The 20,345-nt window shown below is 31.6% G+C and overlaps 2 long non-coding RNA genes across 2 annotated transcripts in view; one reads left to right on the top strand and one right to left on the bottom strand.

Moving 5' to 3' along the window:
* The window catches only part of LOC136273668 (uncharacterized), a 50,816-nt gene that overhangs the window by 9,094 nt on the left and 21,377 nt on the right, over positions 1 to 20,345 (top strand). The gene's annotated exons all lie outside the window — the stretch shown is intronic.
* Positions 13,690 to 19,495, bottom strand: LOC136273669 (uncharacterized). The gene is made up of 4 exons (XR_010711875.1): positions 19,423 to 19,495; positions 15,744 to 15,815; positions 14,844 to 14,980; positions 13,690 to 13,790 (listed from the first exon to the last, which is right to left on the bottom strand). It is a non-coding gene; the product is annotated as an uncharacterized lncRNA (long non-coding RNA).

Below are 20,345 nucleotides of genomic sequence, written 5' to 3'. Positions count from 1 at the left end.
CTTATTGAAACATTTTTTTTAAACTAACGAGATATAAGGAAAATAAATGCCCCATTTTACCATCATTGTGGACATTTGTAAGAATAACATCATCACAGTAACAACGTATGATCCTATACGGGAATGTAGTAAAATATAACATTCCTTATTTTTTAAAGGATAACATGTTAATGTGTCAATAGAATAAGAAAAAAATTATGCATACCACGAGCTTTAAAATCGCCTCACGCGAGACTTTCGTTAGTTGCTAATATGTCCCTGGTTGTAAATAAACGCACATAAAGTACATGTGTCGTATTATAGAAAGTAAAATGAAAAGAAAAATTAAAGGTAATAAATTAAAAAAGTGTATATTATCATATTGCTCGGACAACGACTGTGAAACCTTTTTTCAATCATTAAACATTATGAGAGCTAGAACCGAACAGATTACTGTGCATGGCCTAAAATCAAGAAGTGTAACGGAAATACATATGCTATTTTTAAAGACAGATTTCAATACATGTACCAGCCCTACAAGTCAATTCAATTGTAATAGACAATTGTTCCTTTGAAGTTAAGTTTAAAAAAAGAAAATTATTTATCTCTTTTGTCTAAACTAATCAATGACATGCAAGTTTCAAGTCACTTAATAAGTATAGTGTCCTTACATGTCTTCATTTAGCGTTGATTGATTATTGTATAAGATTACATGTAACTTGTTTATTAAGGGCACTGGTAAAAGGATAGTATAGATTACGAACATAGAGAAGAAAAATATCCACTAGTCCATAGTGGTTGATATAAACGAGTTTTACTGTATTAATATGTCTTTTAATTGATACAAAAATGGTGTAGTACAACACACATGTGAAATTGATTATTTGACATACATGTTTGGTTTTTTTTCAAATGCCAAAAATATTGCCGTGATATTCCTGTATGTGAAAGTTAATTTTATTCCAGTATCTAAAACGAATGATACAAATTAAACCTTTCAATTATTCAAGGCAGAAAAAAAATTGAGATATATCGTATTTTGATTATTGGTCCAAATTGCAACAAAGTTTAAGACAGTGTATTGGGTTAAACGGCGTACACTTGTGCTAGGGTGGTTCAGCAGGTCAACACAACACCCTGCGGTTTCGACGATCGATTACAGGAGAACAAAAGTATTGGACGGAAACAAATTTTCTTTGTCGCCTAAAAGCAATTGACTGCTCAGGCACTTTTATATCATAATAAAAATCAAGCTATTTATCAACATACGGATTTTTATTATTTTTTTTATTTATAGCCTGTTTTTTTATTCATTACTTGACGGTGTATCTGTGAAATCCATTAAATTTTTTCTTGAATTCAAACATTTATAATTAGTTTTCATGTAAAATGTTTATTTCCTTCCTCTTTCACCCATGCGAATGTGTTTGGAATGTTTTCTTTATCGTTGCTAAGTACGTAATAAATCAAGAGGTGCTCAAATAAAAGTTCAAGAGACTTCACCGCGATTTGTTTAGTTCCTGTGAAATTTCGAGCTGAAGAGTAAGTGTTCGGATAATATACTCAAAATACGTAAGTACTGGTCGTTTTTCATATTATATTCTACTTTGATTTATGTTAAAACGGGAAAAGCTTTCAAGATATGTGTCTTATTTCACCATATAGCAGTTATTCATATTAAACGATACTATTCAGAACAGAGTTACATGTACCGTTCGTGTTCAACCACGTGTAGAATGGTTGAAAATATAAACATTGGATTGCTTAAAAACTTATAGCCATGTTTGATGCTTGTGGTGTGCAATACCATGTATTAAAAATGCATTAAAACTAAGTTTATCGAGCCATTTTCAAGAAACATTCTGCATAAAATGTTATAGTCTGTTTCACCATTGATGTTATTACTAGGTCAGGCGCGGATCAAAAATTATTCCTCAGGAGGGATCTCTTTTAAGCATGTTAGTTGTTGCAAAAGCAGACAAAAACTAATTTTTGTGTAGTCACATCTATTTCTTGAACACATTTTATTCATTAATGGAGATAAAGTTTAAAATCAACAAGAGCAGAGCGGAGCACCCCCTCGCGAAATGAAAATATTGTGCGGGGAAATGCATTATTCAGAAATAAACATGTAATTGAAGAGACCAAATATTGAACTTGTTAAAAACAATTTGAATTAGAATATTTCCTTTATTCCTATCCCCACGCTCGCTCTGTGTATATCCATGGGGGATGGGTGCATTTACGTGCTTGTACAACTGCTCCCATTACTAGGGAAAACACACCACAAACGTGTTAAATTTTAGTAATATAGTTTAATAAATTCTGTTTATCAAGTGATATATTTGTAGACAATTAGTGTAGGCAAATTTAAGTTTCATAGGAAACTTAGCTAAGATCTGGCGATTTACAGTCTGCTCTATGAAAAAATTCGAGTTAACATGTCGTAATTTTAACCCCAATATTTTAAAAAGAGAAGCATACATATACATGTATGTATCTTCACCGATTAACATGAAATTAATTAGTTATGAACCTTTTCTTCTCTGAATAATTCGTTAAATATAGCCCTAATTTCGGCTCAGGCGGCTGCATGTTTCGATTAAATTAAGGTGAATTTAATCTTCTGCTTGCTTCAGTTTTTCACTTTGGACATCCTTTCAACTCCCCATTTAAAAAAAATGTTTGCCTCTTACCTTTACAGGGCTTACATCCAACAAAATATCAAGTTGTTGATTTGAAATGTTTACTTTCACAAACCGGAAGTCGTAATTAAAATTTCTTAGTGTTGTAATTTTAACGATATCTTTAAAAAATGTATAGGAATTCCTTGAAAATAAATAGGGTTTTTCCTTTAAACATGCTTATGAAGTGTACAAAGTTTGATACACATGCATGCGAGGGTTTTCTTTAAGTTTTGCTAAAAAGGTTGAAATGGACACACACATATACACACACATACACCCGCACAATAGCGATGCTATATCCCCCTCGCAACAAGTTGCGCGAGGGGATAATAAACCTCTAGATTTTACATTTGACTACAAAAACCTAGATACTATAAAATAGACTATATACACGAGGTACGATTTTACTGCGAAACTGAAAGGATCAAATAAAACCACGTGGTCTAAAATGTGAAAGACAATAACATTCGCAGGGGTGTCTTTAATCTTATCTAACTAAGAAGATGTCTTGATTTTTTCAGTTTTATTTATGCAAACTGCAGACCGGGTAAATTAAACTAATAAAATATATGTCTGAGCGATAGAGTTTGCAATCGTATAATTGTAAACAGAAATTACACTTTAGTGTTAGTTTAATTACATTAGTGTTTTGTATGCATTTTAACATCAATTCTCTGTAAATACCAAAAATATGTGGCCACGCGTTATCATAGCATTGAATTCTATCTCTCTGACTTGAAAAAGTGTTCCATATGAAGACTCTCTGTGGGTATATTTTTGACACTTCATACTCAGTTTCCATAGCAACGACATTGAAACACTTTGCTTCTGACCAAAATGACATATAGAGTACCATTATATGAATAACTCGTATGCTCCCTAAATGCATGAAGGTTTGATCATGACATTGATTTAATTTCATAAGCAAGTAATCAATGTACTTTTACACATAAATTGATTCCAGTGAAATGTACAGATAACAATACCATCGGTTTGTGTTTCATAGATTTAGCATATAAAATAGTCAAACACATTAAATAATATCAATCTAATTTTAAGCAGGCGATTGAAAGCTGTAACAAACATTTTATAATAAGATAAGACGTTGGTCTAATAAATACAACACAAATTGGCTTGGGTATATTCACTGGCTTTCACATACAACTATTTGAAGTTACCGCTTTTCCACAAAATCCAACTTAAAGTTACTTCCCTTTGTTGACTCTTCTGTATTGAAGTACAAAAAAGACGTCACAACAACATGGCAAAAGCAGACGCTGGAAAAACATAAATCAAATGGTGTTGAGAAAGCATGTGATTTAAGTTTCAGTGTATTTAGAGTAAGTATCTATTGAATTGGTGAATATGAAATGAACCATGCTTTATTAGGATTTAGCTTAATTACCGATCTGTGCTGTATTCAAACCTTTTGTAAAGATGTGACTGTCTTGTACAGTTAAAACAATCTTGATCAAGTGAAACGGACAGAGATTTCCTCTACATAAGTTTCGGTAATCTGACATACGAATCCAGCACTCAACCAAGGAAGCTAAAGAGCTACCAACCTGCAACACTTATATAGGATCAATGCAATACAATAAACACCCCCACCCCGGACTGATGGTGTGGTCCAAGATGGAAAGAATCGCAGTGTGTATTCTTCCAGAGTGTCAACCCATGATATGCGTACTTTTGAGGATATGCTTTTTCGTACCAACAGCGATTACAGAAATCCATCATTGCCATGCATTTTATGTGAAAAGTCAGATCTGGTGTCAGTGATGTGGTTTAATTAAATTGACCCAAAATTTCTGGAAAATATATGTTTAAAATACCAGACCTATATCCCAATTATGTAGGATTTACTCATTTTGAGAACCCTCAATAGTAATGAATACACCTCAGGTCTAAATGTATTTAGTAAATTTTTAAATTCAGGCATCAGATTCCCCTGACATACAAAATCTCCCCCCCCCCAACCCCCTCTCCAATTATTAACAGTATCACCCAGGTCCTTCATGTTATTCGCAATGTGAAATTTTAGTAGTCATTATTTTTTTTAATTAATAACTTTAGGTGATCTGTATATTGATACTTAAAGTAATAGAATATAACCCCCCCCCCCCCCCCAAATAAAAAAAAAAGAAAAAAAAAAAGAAGGTTTTTCACCTTTTTGATTTTTATACTTCTTTTGCATCATGTTATATTTCATACCTAAGATGTTTTTGGGGTTTTTTGTTTTGTTTTTTTATGATTTGAGCCTTCTTAACTAAACATACAGTGATGGAAATACAATTTGGAACAGACTAATTAATTTAGATTATATAATATGTACGTGAAAAGTTCACACCATTAAAGTAAAAGTAATTTTGGAATGTTTAAAATGTTTCATTTTATTATAAATTTCCTGTAAATATATTAAAATACAATTGTAGGATTATATATGCTGCAGAAATAAATGAATTTGGCTCTTATCATCACAACAGAGCCTGTCAAAAGGGAGACATAGAACCGAAAATGTGAGTTCATGATTTTAAACAGAATTAATCAAGAAGTGATGTCACATGTAGATATTCCAATCAGCTGATAGTATATTATCTATCATGCAGGAATCAACAGTAACACTTGTCCAGTTGCAGTGTCAAGCTGATTCTGTAATTGTATTTGGACAAGTCAATCTACACAAACACTTGTCTGGTTTACAATTCATTTTTCTCGAACAATTATGATATGATGATAGACCTCATAAAATATGAAAAATTAAACATTTTTGTTCACTGTAAGGGAACAGATCAAACTTTATGTATAAAAAAAAGAAATATGAAATTTCAGTGAACGTTGAAAACCTACATCCAAACTATACAGTAGCTTAGTTACTGAAATAAATGTACTAAATCTACTAGTACATGTCAGTGACATATCACTAGAACACACCAGCAGATTGAGTAGAATATTCTTCTCTTGAGTGGTATTATATACAATAGTAAGATATGTTTTAACCCTGATTTTTTTAAATATTAAGAAGAATTTTTTATACTGACCCAGTACTGATATACACTGTATTTGATAACAACAACAATAAAGATAAATTTTAATGAAATATTTTGTGACAGTAAATAATGTGGAGACCAACCATACTCTTATCAATTTCTATCATTTATTTTATATGCCATTCATTATTTTCCATACTTTTCAATGACAAATTACAATTTATTATAGCATTGACACACGTAATCAACTTGCCCGAAGAACAGGTTAATATTTTAGTTAATGTTGAGCCCCGTTATGCTATATCTATTTCAGTTGCAGCTGTTAATTAGTGCATGCAGCTATAGACTAATATTCCAAGTAAAAATAACATTAATCAGTATAACTTGATATATTAATTAAAAGCCATTTTTTTTTTAAATATTGTACATGTAAACATAAACACATCAGGATTTTGCTTCTTTTTTTAAAAAAACAACATTCAGTCACATTTGAACATGTCTGTTGTGGTATTTTATGCGAAATACATACATTTAAATGATTTTATTCAAAGATCTATATTTTACTTTTTCAACATTGCAGAGTGTTGAGGAAAATAATCAGAACAGTCAAGTGAATACCCATACCAGCGAGACAGACTGACATACAATGCTGGATGAACATTAAATAATGAACAAACTGAACTCACTACAATATTGACCAATTCAACATAAATTAAGTGTCACTATAATGTTTTTTTTATTTTATTTCCATGATTTGGAATATATTTTGAATATTTATTTGAAGAATTATTTATTAGTTTTTAAGTAAGTGTTAATTCTTATTTCTGGAGTTGCATTGAAAAGCTATATCATGTTCCCCTGTGCTGATATTTGGAGTTATCTGCCCTTCATCATACAAAAAAAATCAATTTAAGCCTTCTTAAAGTGGTAAAAATCATAAATGAGTTATCTACTCAAGCAGTTAACCTATTTCATTAATGGAAAATATCTAAAAACAGCATTTCATGCCATTATTATTTTTTAGGACTCATTTGATAAAGTGTTCATGCTTAAAGTTATCTGACCTTTGCAATAAAAATAGAAACAATTCTTATAAAGCCAAATTAAATTATTCTGAGACATTGAATTTAAAATATTTTGAAATATTTTATCAGTTCTCATTTATTTTTTTAGAAAAAGTATTTTAAAGGAGTTTTATGAAAAACTTACTGTTTAAAAAATATTTTATAAATTTTTTAGGGGGATGGGAAGGTGTCAAATTAACAATTTTTGGAAGTAAAATAAACAAAAACGAAAAAGATACCCGCTCTGGTTTTTAGAAATAATTTTTTATATAAATATGATGTTTTAAAATTTGCAAATGATTTATTTTTTCTTTGCCTGCAATTTTTGAGAGACTTTCAAAAATACAGGGTGAAAATTGAAATATCAAAATTTAGAAATGTTGGCCATCTTTGAGCAACCAGTTTTAAAATGAACAAGGACATTGAGATTTGTTTTCTCTTGCATCATGTACATCTCTATTTGTTCTATGATTATAATGTGTGAAATATCTTGAAAATTTATAAATAAGCCTGTTGTGTGACAATGAGTTTACCTTATTTTCCAACTTAAAAACTGGGTATTTTTAAATTAGGTATTTGGGCCCTAAATGAATGAAATTGGTTACCATGGCAATTAAGGTAATAGGCATTATTTTGATGGTGGATAATGTCATACCTTATGGGTATCAATCGCCTGAGAAAGTTTCATGAAAATCTGAGATCATGTGTGCCATGACCCTATAGTAATGTTTTGGTCTTTACATAGAATTGATGTTAAGTTCTTTATCTACTTTTGCATTGGCAAAGTTTCCTTTACAAGTGATATATACACGGTCTGGAAAACAGCACACAAACCGCTAACCGTGTTAAAGGGTTAATGGGATATTAAGTTTAAAGGATGACATCAGAGTAAGGTTGATAATATTAAAATAATTCATGCTGTTCTCTAATATTGAATTCTATGAAAATATTTATTTTGATAAATATAAACTTGTTAAAACCGACAAGTTCCTAATAGATATTAAAAATTGTTATATCAATAGGAATCTTACCATTATCAATTAGTGTTATCATGTTATGACAATGATGAAAATTAAAAAAAAAATACTTACGTTCTCTTTTTGCAAGTTATGCGTCCATTAAATACAGTTGCTAAGGACTGTTGGAGTTGTTGCTCTTACAAAATCTAATGCATGCTCTATAATTTATGCTGAAAGCAATTATATTTAGATCATACATGATTTAATGTTTTGTGTTTTAAAAAAAGAAACATGTAATCAAACATAATTGATTTATGTTGCTGAAGACCATCTGCCTATGTAGTATGTGTCCAGTATCTAAATGTGAGTTTAAAACAGTGTTCAAATGTTGTAATATTAGCAAGCTCAGATATGATTTATTCATTTGAGAAGGTCTGTTTGTTTATGCACTCTTGCACATACCCAAAATATGATTGTGCAAGGGCTACTGTCACAGCAATTTATCTGAAAAAAGGACACAGAACATTTTAGATTTGACATACATGTAATTCAGACATTTTTCTGTTCTGAAAGTAGCAACATGCATCCAGCGTTAGTTTGTAGTTTGTTAGTCCAAAAAGTACTGGCACTCCCATTTTCTACAGATAAACTTGGATATTTACTGACGATGTATTAGCATTACTGATTAACTTAGAAAAGTACTGACTTTTTTTCTGATATTACTGAGAAACTTATAAAAATACTGCCAAACTTAAACAGTACTGATAAACTTAGAGAAGTACTGGCACATTTTACTGATGGTACTGAAAAACTGTACTGACCCGATTGTTCTTACTCTTATTGAATACAATTTTATCTGATCTTTTTTCTGTTATGTCATTTTTCACCATTAGTCAATTAATCTACCTAGGTACATTGTAAAGTTTATATAGACTGATATTAATTTTAAAGTATTACCTGGGTCTATTACATTTAACTTGTTTAATGTAAACAGAAAGTATGATTAAAAAAGTTGTCATAATTTTAAAAAGTGTAAAATTAAGGTTTTGTTTGTTATATATAAAATGTGTTGTACAAATAGGAATAAGGAAGAATTGGTATTGGATGCTTGCGAATGACTCAAAAAGCCACATTTTTTTATGTTCAATGTTTATACGTAAAACATCTTAATGTTTTAATTTAATATGTCATACCTTATTCTGCAAATCATGTGTAAAAAAAATCATTTGTATATTAGATATGATGCGGGATACAACGTAAGGTTAACCGGTAGTATGACTAACCGCGCTAAAAAAAAACCAACTATTACAAGGTCCATGGTGACATGGTAAAGTCTTGTTAACTTAATACCAACATTGGTACAGTTTCTCGGAGAGAGAGAGAGAGAGAGAGAGAGAGAGAGAGAGAGAGAGAGAGAGAGAGAGAGAGAGAGAGAGAGAGAGAGAGATTGCACTGATTTTGATTTAAAAGTTCCTTTTAGTTTTACCAGTAATTGATTTTCAATAAGTTAACATGCAATCCTAATTAATTTTTATAACGTACAATGTATAAATATTTAGATTAACGTAAAGTGGTCAATTTTATCTTTTTTTCGATCACTGTTTTATTTTACACCAGATCAACTGATCACAGAACCTGAAAACATATGTTTAACAACTGGTTGATTGAAGTTTAAGTTTTTACAGAAGGATATTGACATTTTGTCATTCGGTCAGTGGTTATGTAATAGCTATTGTACACAGCCCTTCTTGACAATTTGCAGTGCACGGTAGCGAGATTTGAAACAATGATGTGACAGACACACGTGTACTTGTATATACACACACGTCTTAAGGTTTGAATGCTCGGTAAGGCTAAACAACAATGCAATATGTTTTTAACACCCCTTAATCCCCCCCCCCCAGTTTTTTAAGTCAAGAAAAAAGAATTTGAAATTTTGATTTATCAGTTCTAAGAATTTCAAACATGAAAAGGATGAGTTTTTAATTCGGAACATAACATGACACACTGATATGCATTAAAACTTAATTGCTTTGTTTTTTCATGTTTCAAATAAAATTAAAATAAATGTAGGATGTTTTTCTAATTTTGAGCTGAAACATTGTTTTAAAATCATGCATGTGTGTATGTACATACCCGTTACAGGCAATTGTATACATGCGTTAATCATTGGTGAACTGTATCATTGCTTTATATGCACTTGTATGAAGAAAGTTCTGTACAATATTCATATAGGTTAATAACCTGGACAATGAACATTGTGAAAGGTTAAAAGTGTCAATGAACCGGACAACCCCCCACTTTCGAAAAATAACTCTCTCTCTCTCTCTCTCTCTCTCTCTCTCTCTCTCTCTCTCAATACATTTTATTATCGAAAAGCATTCAAACCTTTAAATATTTTTATTCCAAATATGTTGGATACGAAGATAATCTATAAACTGAAATCGAGAATTGTATGTCCATTTACACACGTATGCATCCATTTTAATATCATGTTTTTAATTTTATCTAACAACGATTTTATCTTGAAATTCTCAGTCGTTTTCATTTCATGTTACTGCTAGTTCTTACTAACACTGCGCAACAAATAAAAAAAGGGGGGAATCATTTGACATGTTTTATAGTTTTACAATACGAGCAAACATACAAATGTTTAATGCCAAAAATCCTTCAATCACGTTTCGAATTTTTACAATTTGGTAAGACTATTATATCTATTTCTTGGGTCACTAAATACTGTGAAATAATACTCGTCAGAGCAATTCATTACATATATTCATGCACATTAAATGTAGCCATTTTTTTCTGTAATTAAAATTATGAATATTGAGCATAAGAAAAACAACAAGAAGTCTAATGGGCTGGCTTTATATGGGTGTTCAATAAAGAATGAAACGGCAATTTAAAAAGTTCACCAGGATATGAAGTTGGTTGGTCACGTGATCAAATCCTGTGAAGCCAGAAGGGCTTCCCAGTAGATTTGATCACGTACTAACCAACTTCATATCCCGGTGAACTTTTAAACATTGCTGTTAATTACTTATATTTACGTTTGAAATAGCCGAATCGTTCAGAAGTGTTATATTCACCGAGATTTTATGTTTACAATAATCCAAGCGATAAGTGCGTTATTTGATCATTGTGACGTCACAAAAACGTTCATTTGAGAAATAAACAGCAATTTAAAAAGTTCACCGGGATATGAACTTGGTTGGTCACGTGATCAAATCCTGTGAAGCCCGTAGGGCTTCTCGGTAGATTTGATCATGTACCAACCAACTAATTATCCCGGTGAACTTTTTAACATTGCTCTTAATTACTTATATTTATGTTTGAAATAAGACAAATTGTTCAGAACTGTTAAAATTACCAACATTTCAAGTTTACAATAATCCAAGCGACAAGTGATAAGCGCGTGCTATGATCATTGTGACGCCATGAAAACGTTCGTACAGAATTGAACGTTTTCGCTATTCTATAGGTTTATATAAGGAAAAATATTTGCAATTGTAAATGTAGAATATTGTGGAATGTAGCCCCTCGGTAGATTTACCACTACTTACTATACTCTGTCCCGATTTTTTGATTCCACCACTTTTCTCTTGATATTTTGAAAATAATAAATACCTTTGTGCTCAAACTATGTTCATCGACTTACATGAAAAATGTCCCGATTATCTGTTATGAAACGCCCCCTCTACCGCTTTAGGTTACAATACACATCCCAAAATAAAAAGTATACGGGGATTTTGCATTGTATCAGCCATTAATTAGCCTGGATGATAACGTTGAAAAATTGCATGAGGTGTCCCAAGTACTTCCAAATGGAGAACATGTGTAAAAAATCCCCATTATAAATCTCCGTAAGAAATTTGTTTTCATCCCTGTAAACTTTTATGAGAGAGAAGGGATAATTTGTCAATGAAGATATCTTCGATATTTTCCATTTCATCAATTATAACTGTACTTCTTTCACAGGTATGTGTATTTTTATTAAAAATCATCAACAAGTGGTGGAAGCAATAACTTGGGACGGACTATAATAGTTATTGTATTTTTAAAAATCCTATATGTGAAAGAAGAAAGGTGAACATCGATACACCAGAATGAATGCGCTCAATTCCTTAACTTAGAAATATTGAAAAATTTAGTAGGCCTTCTCCTTTATAACGATTGTCGTTTACCAGGCATGAATTCATTTCGTATGACGTTTCATATCCTTACTCACTTCATTGATGAATAAACTTAACTGAAAAATGACGCTCTATTATACCAAGGCTCACCCATTATTTTCATTTTATTGGTGAAAAAACAACAAATGTCTACAAACAAAGATGATTTCCGTTGCAATTTTTTTTAAGAACATCGATAATGCTTTTATCTTCATAATAATAATGTGTCAGGACTATGGAAACTGTTTAAAAGACGTCGTTTTTATTTACTTGTGTTTGAAAAACTATCAATTTTTTTTATGCAATTCATCGTTGAAGAAGGGGCACCAGAAAGTAGTTCCAGCATATCATCTTTTTAGCAAGACATTTTTATTGATCAACCAAAATTTTAGCGTCAATCGTAGAATTATAAGAAAGATACATCGCTTGGTGCGAGTCATGTTTTTGTTCACATGAGTTTTTTTTTATGCAATTCATCGTTGAAGAAGGGGCACCAGAAAGTAGTTCCAGCATATCATCCTTTTAGCAAGACATTTCTATTGATCAACCAAAATTTTAGCGTCTATCGTAGAATTATAAGAAAGATACACCGCTTGGTGCGAGTCATGTTTTTGTTCACATGAGTTTATTACATTCAACTTTAAGATTTTTAAACCTGATCTTTCCTATTCAGCATAGCTGCATTTAAAATATAAACGAACTAAAGCATGACCTCAGCTTTGTGTACAAACATACAGTAGCATTGCGCGCAAAGCTCTGTATCTTGCTTATAACTAGAAGCTTGACTCTCAGGTTAGTAAATATAAATTTGTTAACAATTAAAACAAAAGAAAAATGCACTAAAACAAAGAAAAAACACAATTCATGTTTCATCATTTATATACTTATATATTTCTAGCAGCGAGAATAATCTCCGTTTAGATTGAAATTGCTGAGCATCTTAATAAAACATGTTGCATTAATTAACCATTACGTAGAGATCGTACCGAATTACATGTACCAACATAATGAATAGTATTCTATAAAATGTTGTTAGTGCGTTAGATTTTGTGCAGGTACATGTAAACAGTCAGCTGTCTGATTAACCGGTCTACACGTAAAATAATCAAATTCGAAAATAAAGACGGTTCCTCTCAAGTTAAACTAAACATGCTAAACGAAAATCAAAGCAAGCTAAAACCACCGTCACAAATGAAAATGTCAACGCATTGAAATATTTAACCTCAATTTACTTCACCTAAACGGCACAAATATATCTTGGATGTTTCAAAAATTCCCTTCGCACGTAAACTGCTGCACAACAACCATATTCATCTCCGTTCAACTTCAAGATGGCTGCTTCTAACATAGACTGGTTTTCGATATATGAAATATCAAGCCCGAAGTTAAACTAAGTGACCTCTATCTTCTCTGTCTTATTATATATACTCAAATTTGAAATAGAATTAGCCCTTAAATTTTGCAATTTATATTTTCCTTCCCATAAGGATGATTTATGCTAAACTACGTTGAATTTGACTCAGTAGTTCTTGAGAAGAAGAATTTTAAATATGTACCCCCTTTTTCTACTCTTTCGAGGTTTTCTCCGCTTTGAATAAAGGTCAGTCTTTGATTTCTGCAATTTATATTCCCCTTCCCATAACGATGCTTCTAGCTAAATTTCTCTGAAATTGGCCGAGCGGTTTTAGAGAAGATGTTCAAAATGTAAAAAATTAACAGACGGACAGATAGACAGACAGACGGACGGACAGACGGGTGACGGACAAAATGTAATCAGAATAGTTCACTTGAGCTTTCACCTCAGGTGAGCTAACAAAAAAACCCCCAAAAACAAATGCCTGCAGGATTTAGATGTCAATTTTTAATTGTTACTACAGATAACACAGGGCTTTCTAACATACCGATTTTGAAGAAAGAGGTCAGTAATCATCCGGGTAACCTGAAATTAAAAAAATAGTATTGAATTTAAAACCTACACGATACAAAAATACGTAAAAGGTAGATGCTTAGATTTTATTATGCCTATTGTTGATGAGGTTAGCGATGTGGCCCAAAGGTCTCTTGTTTGTATATAATGTGTCCGACAATTTTCGATTGTGATTATACTTTTTGCATGATACATACAAAATTCTCCATGTCTAAATTCGACGCATTGTCATATTGGTGTGTTACAATTTGGTTTTTTTTTAATAGCAACATCAAAAACGATAAACCTTAATTATTATGATTTGATTTGTCTTACAGAGCATTTTATTTTTAAATATGATGTACGTATTTCCCCTTCATAAGTAAATAAACGTTTTAAGCGCATAAAAATTCACAATGTTTCATATGTACAAAATAACTTATGAAAATCATATTGTGAAAGTTTCAATTCAATTGAAGCATTTCTGACCGTTTTATCGCCAAATATGAACGATCAATGCTAGGAAACAGTGCCAAAAAAATAAAGTTTGTTTGCACGCAGGAGCATCTCCGATTAAGACCATGAGGTTCTTTAAAGCTGCTGGAGATAGCCGACATGTGTCGTGGACAATAATTTACAAATGACATAAGTGGTTAAAGAGGGAAAGGCTAATATTTTGGATGACGAAAGAACTCCCTATACATCCTGGATCTTGCACCTATATCATTCTCTCACCAGAGGTCGTGCTTCGCAAGTGAATGCGTTTTATGCATCACAATTAACTCAGACATTCAAGAAACAAAGTTCCGTATTTTATTTATCCAACATTTGTCAAATCTGAAATAATACAGCGTACACCATATGGTTGGTCTAAGGACTGTTTTAAAATGATATCTCATGTCCCATTCTTTTCAATTTACACATTGCCTTACGTTCTTTTAATAGCAAATAGCATTATCATCATGAGAGAGAACACAAATCAAATTAATTCTTTTAAGACCTTGTAAATAAATGATGAGTGAGAAATATGTGTCTTTGCAAACAAGTCATACATTTTATTTAGTCTAGATATTTGTTATACTCAACCTAAACTTCCAGGGTACACGATTTTCTTATCGTTTTCCTCCTACCCATAATGCCAACCGTCTTTCGTCTCCATTGCCTTGTCGTTCGACTATTCCTCCTGCTAAGTATCTCCCCAGTTTACTACTGTTACTCATATTCTGTAAAATTAGTAATAATTAAGGAAGTAGGTATAAACTACCGAAAGTTAGTTCAGTCATTTCATGCATATCTTTTACAAATTAATGCTATGCTATGGTATGCGATTTAAATGATATGCTATGAGATTTGAATGCTATGCTATGAGAAATTGAAATGAAGGGCTTAATGATATTGTATGCTATGGCATGCCATGAGATTTGAATAAAACGCCTCCATACACAGAAGAGTTCCACATATTTCGAATTAAAATAATAAGAGGTCAAAGTTTCCCACAAATCTATCATGTAAACATTTATTTTTTCATATAAAAACATTTAAAACCGAGTTAAAATAATGTTGTATGCTATGCTATGGTATGCTATGGTATAATATGACGAATGCGATTCTATGAGATTGTATACTATGTTATGAGATTCTAATACTATGTTATGAGATTTCAATGCTGTGCTTTGAGATTTCAATGCTATGCTATGCTATGCTATGGTGTATGTTGTGAAATATATGCTTGAACCATCTGTACGATGGGGAAGGTAAAAACAGAAATTTACATATGAAACTACAAGCGTAGATTACAATTGTTTGTGTAATCTACAACTGAATACCGTTCCTTTTATTCCTTTTAGGTTGCTAAGGATTAATTTGTTGATAAAATAGACATCGTTATTATATTATAACGAATGGGGCTGTAAGATTTACCAAGGAATGTCATTTTTTTTTATAAATCTGTGTATGTAGTTTTATATTTGCTGAAATAATACTTACCGAAATCATCTGTACACCTGTAATATTTACGTTGATTAGGACAAAGACAAGTAGCACGAAGATGAACTTCATCTAAAATATAACATTCATTTAAAAATAATGAAATCCGATGAACATAGAAAATATTTCTATTTTTCATATGATATTGAAACAAACGTTATTTTATCATCAACAGATTTGTTTGTTCTAGACATGGACAGAAAATAATTTTCATATTAGAAATGCGTGATATTTAAACCACAATTCAAGGAATTGACATTGCATTTGACTTTAAGACTTTACAAATGTACGACAGATGTATAAGCGATTAAACTAATAAAAATGAAACATTTGGGGAAAAAGGACAGTGTTTTAATGACAAGCAGCGTTTGGTTGTATTTAAATACCGGAATCTACCTCTTCAAAAAATATTAAGTACGAATTTTGATAGTATGAGAAAACGCAACAAATCACAAGTAACACGTTTTCAAAGATAAAATCTCTAACTTAGACCAAAAATTCGTTAATTATGTGTGTCCTGCATGCATGAAAATTTTGTTTATTTAGGGCATTGGTAAAAGGATAATATAGATTACGAACAGAGAGAAAAAAATATCCACTATAGTCCATAGTGGTTGATATAAACGAGTTTTACTGTATTAATATGTCTTTTAATTGTTACAAAAATAGGGTAGTACAACACACATGTAAATTTGATTATTTGACATACATGTTTATTTTTTTCAAATGCCAAAAATATTGCCGTGATATTATGTGAAAGTTAATTTTATTCCAGTATCTAAAAAGAATGATACAAATTTAACTTTTCAATTATTCAAGGCAGAAAAAATAAGGTATATCGTATTTTGATTATTTCGAAACATATATTTAAATTATTTTCTCTCTTCTATGTAATTTGACCTTCTTTACAAACAACACATAACACATATTTTCCTCGTGCCCCGCGACCCAAATTGCAGCAAAGTTTAAGACCGTGTCTCGGGTTAAACGGCGTAGTCTTGTGCTAGGGTCGTTCAGCAAGTCAGCACAACATGCTGCAGTTTCGACGATCGATTACAGGTGAACAAAAGTATTGGACTGAAACACAAATTATCTTCCTCGCCTAAAAACAATTGACTGTTGCATGCACTTTTATATCAAAATAATAATAATAAACCTATGTATTAACATATGGATGTTGGTTTTTTTTTATTTATAGCGTTTTTTTAATTCATTACTTGACGGTGTATCTGTAAATCCATTAAAATTTTCCTTCACTTCAAGAATTTATAATTAGTTTTGAAGTAAAATGTTTTTCTCCTTCCTCTTTCACCCCTGCGAATGTGTTGGGAATGTTTTTTTTATCGTTGCTAAGTACATAATAAATCCAGAGGTGCTCGAATAAAAGTTCACGAGACTTCATCGAGATTTTTTCAGTTCTTGTGAAATTTCGAGGGGAAGTATAAGTGTTCGGATAATATTATCAAAATACGTAAGTACTGTTCGTTTTTCATATCATATCCTATTTTGGTTTATGTTAAAACGAGAAAAGCTTTCAAGATGTATGTCTTATTTCACCATCTAGCAGTTATTTATATTAAACGATAATATTCAGAACAGAGTTATCGTTCGTTTTCAACCACGTTTAGAATGGTTGAAAAATCAACATTGGATTGCTTAATAAAATCATAGCCATGTTTGATGCTTGTTGTGTGCAATTACATGTTTAAAAAAAACGCGTGCCTGTTTTGCCTTAAAACTTCGTATATCGAGCCATTTTCAAGGATCATTCTGCATAAAATGGTACAGTCTGTTTCACTATTGATGTTATTACTAGGTCAGGCGCGGATCGAAAGTTAATCCTCAGGAGGGATCTTTTTTAAGCATGTTAGTCGTTACAACAGCAGACAACAGCTAATTTTTGTATATCACAGTTTTTCTAGAACACATTTAACTCACTAATTAATGGAGATAAAGTTTAAAATCAACACTGCCACCGCAAAGCGGAGTATACCCTCGCGAAATGAAAATATTGTGAGGGTAAATTAATTATTCAGAAGACATTTCATTGAAGAGACCAAATATTGAACTCGTTAAAAACCATTTGAATTAGAATATTTCGCTTATTCTAACCCCATGCACGCTCTGTGTATATCCATGGGGTGAGTGCATTTACGTGGTTGTACAATTGCTCCCATTACTAGGGAAAATACACCACAATCGTGTTAAATTTTAGTAATATAGTTTAATAAATTCTCTTGATCCAGTGACATACATTACACATGTAGACAATTAGTGTAGGCAAATTTAAGTTTCATTTTGAAAAGGAAATGTAGCTAAAATATGGCGATTTATAGTCTGCTCTATGAAAAAAAATCGAGATAACATGTCGTAATTTTAACCCCAATAATTTAAAAAGAGTATCATACATATACATGTATGTATCTTCAGCAATAAACATGAAATGAATTCCCGGTTAATCATGGGGACGATATTTGTCAAAGTCTCTTCTGAGTTATGAACCTGTTTTTCTCTAAGTATTTCGTTAAATATAGCCCGAAATTCGGCTCAGACTGCTGCTTGTTTCGATTAAATTAGGGTGAATTTAATCTTCTGCTTGCTTCAGTTTTTCACTTTGGACATCCTTTCAACTCCACCTTTTTAAAAAAATGTTTGCTTCCTACCTTTACAGGGCTTACAATCAACAAAATATCAAGTTGTTGATTTGAAATGTTTACTTTCACGAACCGGAAGTCGTAATTAAAATTCCTTAGTGTTGTAATTTTAACGATATCTTAAAAAATATATAACGGAATTCCTTGAAAATAAATAGGGTTTGTCCTTTGAACATGCTTATGAAGTGAACGGAGTTTGATACACATGCATCGAGGGCTTTCATTAGATTTTGCTAAAAAGGCTAAAATGGACACAAACATACATACATAACCAAACACGCACAGCAGCGACGCTATATCCCCCTTGAAATAAGTTGCGCGAGGGGACAATAAACCTCTAGATTTTATTTTTAACTAGAAGAACCTAGATACTGTGAAATAGACTTTATACACGAGGTTCGGTTTTTACTGCGAAACTGAAAGGGTCAAATAAAACAACGTGGTCTAAAATTTGAACGACAATAACATTCGCAGGGATGTCTTTAATCTTATCAAACTGAGAAGAAGTCTTTATTTTCTCTCTGTTTTATTTAGGCACACTGCAGGCCGAGTAAATCAAATTATTGAAATATATGTCTATGAAGTCGATTTTACCAAATGTTCACATAGTTTGCAATCGTATAATTGTAAACAGAAAGTACACATTAACATGTGTTAGTTTGATTACTTTAGTGTTTGTATGCATTTTAAGTTCTTGATCTACTTGTGCATTGGCAAAGTTTCATGTAAAAGTATACACTGTCAGGTAAACAGAGCACAAACCGCTAACCGTGTTAAAATATCCACAAAAGGGTTAATGGCATAATAAGTTTTAAGGTTGACGTCAGAGTAAGGTTGATTATATTAAAATAATTCATGGTTTTCTCTTATATTGAATTCTAAGATAAATGTTTATTTAAAAAAATATATACTGATCAAAACCGACGAGTTCCTCATAGATATAAAAAAGAAGTTTTATAACAAAAGGAATTTTATCATTTTCAAAGCATGTTATGACAGTGAAGAAAAATTAAAGGAATACTTACGTCCTCTTTTGCCAGTTATATGACAATAACTGCACTTGAAAAGGACTGTGGAAGTTGATGCTCTAACAGAATCAATGAATGCTATATTACGTATGCTGAAAGCAATGAAATTTAAACCATACATGATTTAAAACATTTCTGGTTTAAAATATTGATCATGTAATCAAATATAATTGCTTTTTGTTGCTGAAGACCATCTGCCTATGTATTATGTGTCCAGTATCTAAATTTGCGTTTAAAACAGTCATCAAATATGGTAATATTAGCGAGATTAGACATGATTTATTCATTTGAGAAGGTCTGTTTGTTTATGCACTCTTACAGATAACCAAAATATGGCTGTGCAAGGCTACTGTTACAACATTTAATCTGCTCTATATGACATAATTCAGGTATTTTTTATGTTCTGAAATTAGCAACATGCATCCAGAGTTAGTTTGTATTCGGAGCTATCACTACTCAGTCCAAACAGTACTGAATTTCCCATTTTGTACTGATAAACATAGACATTTAAGGACGATAAACTGGGATTATTGATAAACTTAGAAAAGTACTGACGTGTTACTGACGTTTTTTGCATTGATTTTGAGTTAAATTTACTAACAGTTTACCCGAGAATTTATTTCGTGATAAGTTAAATTGCAAATCTAATTTCATTACCAATTCTTTATCATTCAGCGGGTCTGATAAGAACATACACGACATACTTAATAATGTGTAAATGTAGTACTAGTGTTTTCTATACATGTAGCAGTTTATATAGACTCATAGAGAGAGAGAGAGAGAGAGAGAGAGAGAGAGAGAGAGAGAGAGGGAGGGGAGAGGGAGAGAGAAAGAGAAAGAGAGTTTGAATTGATTTTAAATTATATAAGTTACTATTAGTTTAACCAGGATTGATTATTAATAAACGAACATGCAATCCT

This window comes from Magallana gigas, chromosome 1, assembly GCF_963853765.1.
Source record: "Magallana gigas chromosome 1, xbMagGiga1.1, whole genome shotgun sequence".
NCBI lineage: Eukaryota > Metazoa > Mollusca > Bivalvia > Ostreida > Ostreidae > Magallana > Magallana gigas.
This window is presented reverse-complemented; position numbering and strand designations above follow the sequence as displayed.